Raw genomic sequence first — 9,242 nt, 5'->3', positions numbered from 1 at the left:
ATATATATATATACATATTTAAAATAGATCGGTTTTAAACCGATATCGACTTGTCGATAAAAAGATAAAAAAACATATTTACAGACTTCTAGTGGATGTGTAGGTGATGGTCATTATCATAACCTGTCGTTATACAGCTGACATTACATCCCAGTTGATGTAGCATGTATCAATATAGGTGTATGAATATAGGTGTATAAGCTTAAATCCACTGTTTGCTCATAGGTGGCATTAGTGAGCATACAAGCTACCCTGGGCACACAACACACTTTTTTTTATGTATTTGACCTCTGTCAACAGTGCACATCATCAGCAATTTCATACAACATACATTTTTTCTTTCGTAATCATGTCTAGTTTTTTGCTAAAAAAAAAGCATATACGGGAAGCTTTGCTTTTCTGTTTCAATTTAAAGAAATCGGCTGCCGAATCGAATGCTTGTGGAGGCCTATGGCGACAATGCTTTATCAAAAACAACATGGAGAGATTGGTTTCGCCGGTTCAATGACGATAATTTTGATCTGAGTGACAAGAAGCATGAAAATCGGTCCAGGAAGGTTGAGGACTGTCAATTGCAGGTTCTTTTGAAGGAGGACGATACCCAATCGCAAAAAATGCTTGCCGAGCAATTGGGTGTTTCTCAAGCAGTCATTTCCATGCGGCTACATGCCATGGGGAAGGTTCAAAAGATCGAAAAATGGGTGCCGCATGAACTGAACGATAGGCAAATGGAGCGACGCCAAAACACATGCCAAATTCTGCTTGCCAGACAAAAGAAAGTCGTTCCTGCATCGGATTATGACAGGTGATGAAAAGTGGATCTATTTTCAGAATCCTAAACGCAAGAAATCTTGGATTGATCCCGTCCAATCATCAATATCTTGTTTTTGCTCTTTGTTTTTGCTTCCTAGGAAAAAAAAAAGTTTTTCTGACTAAAAAACAGCGAATTTAAGCTTATATACATATTAAAATAAAGAACCCTTCCATCGCCCATTCTCGTAAAAATGTAACCATATTTTCTTCGTCTCTCCGATTTTAACGATCTTTGACATAGAAATTTGACATAGAGAAGTTTTTTGATTGATTTCTGAAATCATCATTCCAATCATTGATTATTCTGAAAGCTCGCTGCCGTAAAATGTCCAATAAAATGTCCTTTCGCTCCAAGAGGGAAGTGCCTTAAGGATTGCAGCGCAAAAATCGAAAATGTTTGAAAATAGTAGCGCATAAATCAGAGAATTATTTTGCATAGTCAGAATATTTAATTTTGCAATTTTATATTTAATTTTATACGATTCTTTTACTAAAGAAAAATTGGAGGCTTTTAATCTGAACTATTTTTACAACTCTTTTATTTCAATTATTTATTCCATCAATCGAAAGTTTTTTGAGAGCAGGCCATTCTTTTTCCGAGTCATTAATAAATTGGTACTCTGGAATTACAAGCAATTATTTTTTATTGGGCAAATATAAATTTGAAATCAGATCTCAATAAATGACTTTTATGTTTTGTGCACTAAGAATAACATATCGCACTTATTATCTAGAATGAAATCGTAATGTCTGTTTTACTTGTATGTATGTATGTTTGTTTTTTGAACTCGTACCTTCAAAATATGAGTTACTTTTCATAATATTAAATTTAGATAATGTATACTCTTTATGTACGTTCACTTTGAACTAGCACCTTTAATTATATAACAGTTACGTGTCATAGTAATATATGTTGTTAGATAATCATTTAAATTTTAAAAGTTTAAATTTTTGAAGATACACTTGATGTATGTTCACTTTGAACTGGCATCTTTATTAATGTATCAGTTACTTGTCATGGTATATTATCAGATAATCATTTAAATCTTTAAAGGTTTACATTTTTGAGAATACGCTTTATGTATGTTTACTTTAAATTGGGACCTTGAATAATATATCAGTTATTTTTCATAATAATATATCCTGTTAGATAATCATTTAAATTTTAGAAGGTTTACATTTTTGAAGATCTGTTTTTGAACATATTAGGAGTACAATTTTGCTTCCGCCGTTTTTTTTCCGAAATTCAAGGCTTTATTGTAAAAAACTGGTTATACATTTATGATTCAAAATATTATCCATCGCTGGCTACTACTTTCTCCAATCTTTCGGGTAGCGTACGAATCCCGTGTCGAAAAAACTGGTCATCTTTTGAGGCTATCCACGAATCGATTCAATTTTTTACTTCTTCATAAGACCGGAAGTGCTGGTCAGCCAGGCCGTGTGCCATCGATCGAAGCAAATGATAATTAGAGGCAGCAACGTCTGGAGAATACGGCGGGTGGGGTAGGACTTCCCATTTCAACGTTTCCAAGTATGTCTTGACCACTTTCAACATGGGGTCGAGCATTGTCATGCTGCAAAATCACTTTACTACTCGTGTCTCTCGTTGTATTGCGGCCGTTTGTCTTTCAATGCTCGGCTCAAACGCATCAATTGCGTTCGATACCGATCGCCTGTGATTGTTTCAGTCGGTTTTAACAGTTCATAATACACTACGCCGAGGTGGTCCCACCAAATACAGAGCATGACCTTGGAGCCGTGGATATTCGGTTTGGCCGTCGACGTAGAAGCATGGCCGGGAACTCCCCATGATTTTCTGCGTTTGGGATTATCGTACTGAACCTATTTTTCGTCCCCACAATGCGATGCAGAAATCGCTTCCGTCTTTGCCTTTCAAGCAGCTATTCACAAGCAAACAAACGCCATTCAACATCTCTCGGCTTCAATTCGTACGGCACCCAATTTCCTTGCTTCTGAATCATTCCCATGGCTTTGAGGCGTTTTGAAATGGCTTGTTGAGTCACTCCCAATGATCGTGCCCATTCTTCTTGATTTTGACACGAATCTTGCTCAAATAATGCCTCCAATTCTGCATCTTCGAAAACCTTCTCTCTTCCACCGCTATGCCGGTCTTTGACGTCAAAATCACCGTTCTTGAAGCGTTGAAACCACTCACGACCCGTTCTTTCATTAATAGCGGCCTCCCCATAAGTATTTGAGAGGATTCGATGAGCCTCAGCCGCAGATTTCTTCATATTGAAGCAAAAAATTAAAACCTCCCACAAATGAGAATTTGGCTCGTGAACTGACATTTTCAATCGAGAATAACTTTATGATGCAGACACAAATAGACTAATGTTTCTATGGGGTTATGTTGACAGATGCCCAAGTTTATTGTATAACGTCTATGATCTATTTATTTCGACCACCACTTACCGCTAAAGCCATCTATAGGAAAACGGCGGAAGCAAAGTTGTACACCTAATAAATTTATCTTCGCATCGATGGGCTTGCAATCAGCGTATATTTCGATCAGAGTGTGCGCACGGCAACGCCGTCGATGAACTTGCATGCGATATTTGAGGAAAAACTTATGTTAGAAAAGAGATAGATCCATAGAGAATAGAAAGAGATATAATAAATATCATATAATAAAATATTTTTTCTTGTTTTAAATACAAAATATTTTATTTTTAATGTTGTTTTACAAAGTAAGAGAAAGAAAAAAGAAAAGTTTCGTATTTCATTTTTAATTCATATTTTATTAAATTTTAATATTAATTTTGCATACATTTTTGCAACTTCTTAAAATAATAATCAATTTTATTATATTTTGTCTCTAACTCAACGAGTAAAGTGAAAATTTTTACTAAAATATACTACAAATTTTTTATATAAAGTGAACATTTTTCTTACATTCCCTTATTACTTTTAAAATTAATCGTCCAATTTTATATTTTTATTTACAAAATAGATCGGAAGGGGAAAATCAGCGACTTAGCCTAACTTAAGCGAGATACTATATTATCCAGTTTGAAATACTATACAAATCCATACGGGAGATAACATTGATTATTGATTAGGTAATTCGAAGGAAGATACTGCAAAAAGGAAGACGCCATTTTGTTTATAATTTTTTTGTAGAACATGCGTTGGCCATACTGACTGTGCAAAAGCTTGTAAATAGTTGCGTAGTCATCGGCAGAGAACATGTTCAAAGTCGATTGTAAAGATTATTCGAAATATAAAAAGATAGGCCATGAAATATGCTCTTTGTAATATTTGGTATGCTAATAGTTAAGATCTGCATTTTTCAATCCTTACTGTAAAACTGAGCAAATGATATATGGTTTTAATCAGTGCTTCCTGAAGGTTATATGGATATAGATTATAATTTGTAATATTCTTATATATGTAAAAGTTGCAATTGAATATTCATCTTACTTTGGAATAAGAAGACAGTAAATACAAAACACAATTTTTCCTGCTTGAAACTGTCATTAAAACAATTTTATGAATTAAAATTTTGGATGATTTATTGGATCTTTATATCTGTGTCATTAATCGAATCTTGTGTCTCAAAATCATAAAACACGAAAATAGTTTGTCCCTTCTTGCATTCTTGCTCGCTTCGTTATTTCGCTCATTCTCTCTCGCAGAAGAATCTCCACCGGATTCGTCAACGGAGAATCTACCTTCGCGAGAAAGAGGTTGTATATAACACAAATAATTTATTGCTTGCAGAGAATTGCAAATTTTACAAAAGTTAATATCGCATTCATGTTTTCTTATCGATTTTATTACACGTTCGCAACCTTCGCAAAATCGTATCACACACAAATACTCTATGAGATTTTCTTGTCACATGACTTCGTGCGATGATATTCGAAACACACATTCTTGAAGAACGAATGTTTGTAAATTTTACACCTCATTTAAATTTACTTTGTGCTGTTCACACAGTGGCACGTTGCAATGCGGGCATTTATTCGAACAGCGGTGAATCCTCTGTTCACGCTAATTATAGCCTATATTATACGGAATACAGTAACTACTCCTACTCCTCGCGGCTGCTTTTAAATTCAAAATAGACCTATAGTGACATTCACCCATAATATATAATATATAATCCCATATAATATATAATCGATACGAGGATTCGCGTTCTAATGAGGCAAGTAAAGCGACTTCGTCGAACATAGGTCTGTACCCTTTTCTGCGCGCAAAACCCTTAAAATTATAAATAATAATTGCGACATTGGATGCGGCGAGGAAACATTGGAAACATTCTATTTCTCGATCCCACAACCCTCCGATGACATGGTGACGCCAGTCTTCTCGTCAAATCTTGCACGAGATTGTAGGAGAAACTGAGGACAAATGTACCAATTTTTAGAAAAATACATATTTTTGTTTATTTATGATTATATATGTTTATTTCTTTTGATGACGCAACAACTATTTAGCTTTATGATAATATTTGCAAAAATGTGTACTTTTAAGCTTAGTTAAGAATAGTAAATTTATTGCGAAAAATATTATTTCAGCCGAGAGAGAAGGATTAATAAATAAATTTATTAACAGTTATAACATATTAACATTTATAATATGATGTTTGATGGTAGCATCAAATTATTAAAATTGCTTGTCAATTTAATTCACGATCACTAGAATTTTAATTGCATTTATAGTTCGGAAAAACAATTCGGCACGCAATTTGAAAAGACTACAATATGATATACCATATATGCAAGTACATATACATATATAATGTATATTAATAATAATATACATATAATAATAAGTAATACATACATACATAATGTATATTATACATACATAATGTATATTAGTAATTCAAGATTGAATTATTTAAAGCAATTCAGCTTTGATCATAATAGGCATTTTAAATTTCTAGTATTGATTGTGTTTCTCACATATGCGGTTTAAAATAAAGATTCTTAATAATGATATAATTAATTAAAAGCATGAAATATTTTGACATTTATTTTGTCTTATTATATATTATATGTAGATATAATTCAAACAAAAATAAATTTTACTTATAAATTTTCCTTATAAAGTAAAACTTTAAACGTTAAACTTTTTTTTAAATTTAAACAGAAACTAAATTTTTTTCTTATAAATTTAAAAAATGACTGAATCTTCTTAGAAAATATTCAATTTTAGTAATGAGATCAATTAGTGTTATTTTATAAATAAAATTAATCGGAATAGAACATATCTTAGAGGCAATGCATACATATTTACTTGACTGGTAATTTTGATGCAGTTCTGTGCCCATTATTTATGTAATAGGCATTGTATCTATTATTCTCCAGATTTATTTTGAAAAAGTATTACAGCAAATAATACAAAGCAGTCTTCTACATTTTCGTTTCTATTTTCTTTATTGTTTTCTTGAAATACTTTTTTCTTAACTAATGCTTTCCCTTTCTCTTTTCCTTTGCTTTCGAATTTGCGTTTTTCACGAAGTGCTTGTTCTACAGTTGGCGCTATTTTTTCCGGCGTATCTAACAATAGTAGACTTTTGTGTTCGTCTTGTGCGTGCATTTTCTCGGTGATGTTTTTAAATATGGACGAACTATTTCTGATAAAAACTGAAATGATAAAAATGAAATGGCAATGCTTGCATGAGTTACTAGATGGTTCAAACTCTGACAAAATCGGACGATCATCAGAAGTAGTATTTGGTTTATTAATTTTTGATTGACTTGGTTCTGACTGATATTCGTTTCGAACTGTAGCATCTTGGTTCGGCAAGTGTTCTGTTTGTAAAAAAGGATGATCAGTGACGAAGGAAGAAGCATAATCACAATCTTGAAATATATAAGAGTTAAATGGATAAATGACTATTTTTTTTTAAAGAAATTTTAAAAGAATTTATTATTGTAGTGAAAATTCTTTTAAAAAAACAGGTATTTATCCATTTAACCCTTATACCAATATTATTTCAAGCATATTTTATGATATTTGGAATGTAATAAATTTTCATAGTCTGTCTGGGATTGTTCCATATTCAATTATCTTGAGCAGTAATGTTTAAAGGAGCCATATATTTTGACAGAGGTTGCAGGCGATGCATACAGTGTGGAGGAAACCGTAACATAATGATACTTTTATCTTTGTCAATGATTTGAATATCTACATGAGAAAAATGATTGTCTAATAGAAGTAAAACAGTAGCAGACGGCTTTAATGAAATAATCGAGATAGACCAAGAATTCAGTGGCAGTCATCCAACCTGAATTATTTCCGCTAGATATCGATTCGTGAGAAGCATCTTGAAAAAATATGGATTTAAATCGAACGCGAGGGAAAACAAACATTGGCAGAATTGAAATTCCAGTTGCACTTACAACCATCTCGACGGTCAGTGTCCCACGTTCACTAGAAGTCAAAGCATCCACTTGCTTAGTATCTGCTTGATTTTCTTTGGCTTTTATACCGTGGTCAATTTCGTCCAAGTTCCATATTTTGTGAATTTGTGAAGGAGGTAAATTATATTTACTCATTTATTCATAATTTTGGCTAAATTTTTGAAAGTTACCAACATTATACTTGTTGAAAGAGGTGGCACGAGACTAGTGGCTTCAGATGTTCTAATAGAAAGCTTGGGATTCCTTTCCAAAAAAGTATTCAACCAGCCTAAGCTTATTCTTTTTTATGCCATGACTCAGGAATGCATTTGACGTCTAATTTTATAGTACAATCATAACCAACTTAAAAGCTTCAAATAGTGAAACTTCGAAAAATATATTTGAACAATTTATCAAATAATCTGCCAGCTGTTTTTTTTTTAAGTGGATCAAACACTTGCTTATGAGATGAATAATTTTCGCATTCTTATTTGACTAGAACTTCTTTAAAAATCTCATTAGTGTTACATGACATAAATCAAACTGTCTGCCACACTTATTATTAATCTACCTTCATTTTCAACTATTTTGTTTTCTTGAAATATTTTTAAAGATTTGTTCACACGTTGAGTCTTCCTTTTGTAGTTCGTCATCCTTAAAATGCGAAAGCAAGAGATATAAAGTAAACAAGCGTAAGATCTAAATGTGTGGTTAATTGAGTAAATGTTAAGAAGAGCCCGCTCACTCAAATTTTAATAAAATTACACCGATTTTTCGCGTAAAAATAAAAATTTTACAAGAAAAAAGAATCGCTCTGTTTCATGAACCGAAATATTTAAAGTTACAGTTAACGACTATAGGTTAAGAAAGCTGTCAGCCATGAAATACCTACTGAGATGTACGCGCTGTCATATTTTCTCTATGACCACATGCGCATACATTGTATTTTTCATTGTAATACTATAGATACTAGGGAGTTTTTGCAATAACGTAAATCCAGGTGAATGCTAAAGTCACGTTATCCTTTTCTTAATTTATTAAGAGAAAAATAACGTGACTTTATTGTATTATTGTATTAAAGATTTTGTCTCTATATTGTATTATTGTCTTTATTTTCACGCGAAAATGCATCGATTCAGTGTATTTTTATCAAAATTTGAGACGAGCGAGCTCTTTTTAACATTTACCATAATAGGGTAATAAGAGATTCTAACTCAGGTCGGGGTCCTCTGAAAGGGGGTGAGGGAAGTATTCGCGGCGCGAGTCTATGGGGAGGGCAGGGATGACTCACAGAGAGAAGGGGTAGATGACATCACAGGAGATGATGTCACTAGGCAAGGGGATAACGTCATAGGGAAGAAGGAGGAAAATAACGACACAATGGACGTCGCAGAGATGCGGGGGGACAAGGATGTTCGGGATGGGGAAAATTACATAGCCTGAAATTACATAGCGGGAAATTAGCGGAAGTGTGCGAAAACTCCGCATCGCGGTGGTGAAGACATGATGCAGAGTTAATGGCTGCCTGGCGTTATCCACGGATCCCCGCCGCCACTACCGGACGCGATCCGCTGCCACTTCCGGGCGCGGTCCATTGCTGGTCCTCATCATTGCCGTCACCAGGCGCAGTCCCCATTGTGCTATACAGTATATATACTTCCCTGCTTAAAAAATTTTTTTTAATGATAAAAATTTATAGAAATCTAATAGGAATCCTATATAATTTTTATCAGAATCTATATCTGTATCTATCGTATCTATCAGACATTAAAATTATGACAGATGGAAAAGTTATAAATTTCTATCGTTTTATATCTTATAAAATAAACGATAAAATACTTATAGAAGATCATAAGCTTCTCTATACGATCCTATTACTTATCTGATTTAATAACAAATAACGAAAGAATGTTTATATATTATTAATATGAACCAATACAATTTAATTCAAAAATGTCCCTATATGTTTGAATAAGACAGATGTTATAGAAAAATTATTGTATCCTATTGTTGGCAATATAATATGACATTTTTCAGATCATTGAA

General features: G+C 33.1%; 1 pseudogene; it reads right to left on the bottom strand.

Moving 5' to 3' along the window:
• The window catches only part of LOC108693035, a 28,445-nt pseudogene extending 19,613 nt beyond the window's left edge, over positions 1-8,832 (bottom strand).
• Positions 8,833-9,242: the final 410 nt, after the last annotated feature.

This window comes from Atta colombica, unplaced genomic scaffold, assembly GCF_001594045.1.
Source record: "Atta colombica isolate Treedump-2 unplaced genomic scaffold, Acol1.0 scaffold85, whole genome shotgun sequence".
Taxonomy (NCBI): domain Eukaryota; kingdom Metazoa; phylum Arthropoda; class Insecta; order Hymenoptera; family Formicidae; genus Atta; species Atta colombica.
This window is presented reverse-complemented; position numbering and strand designations above follow the sequence as displayed.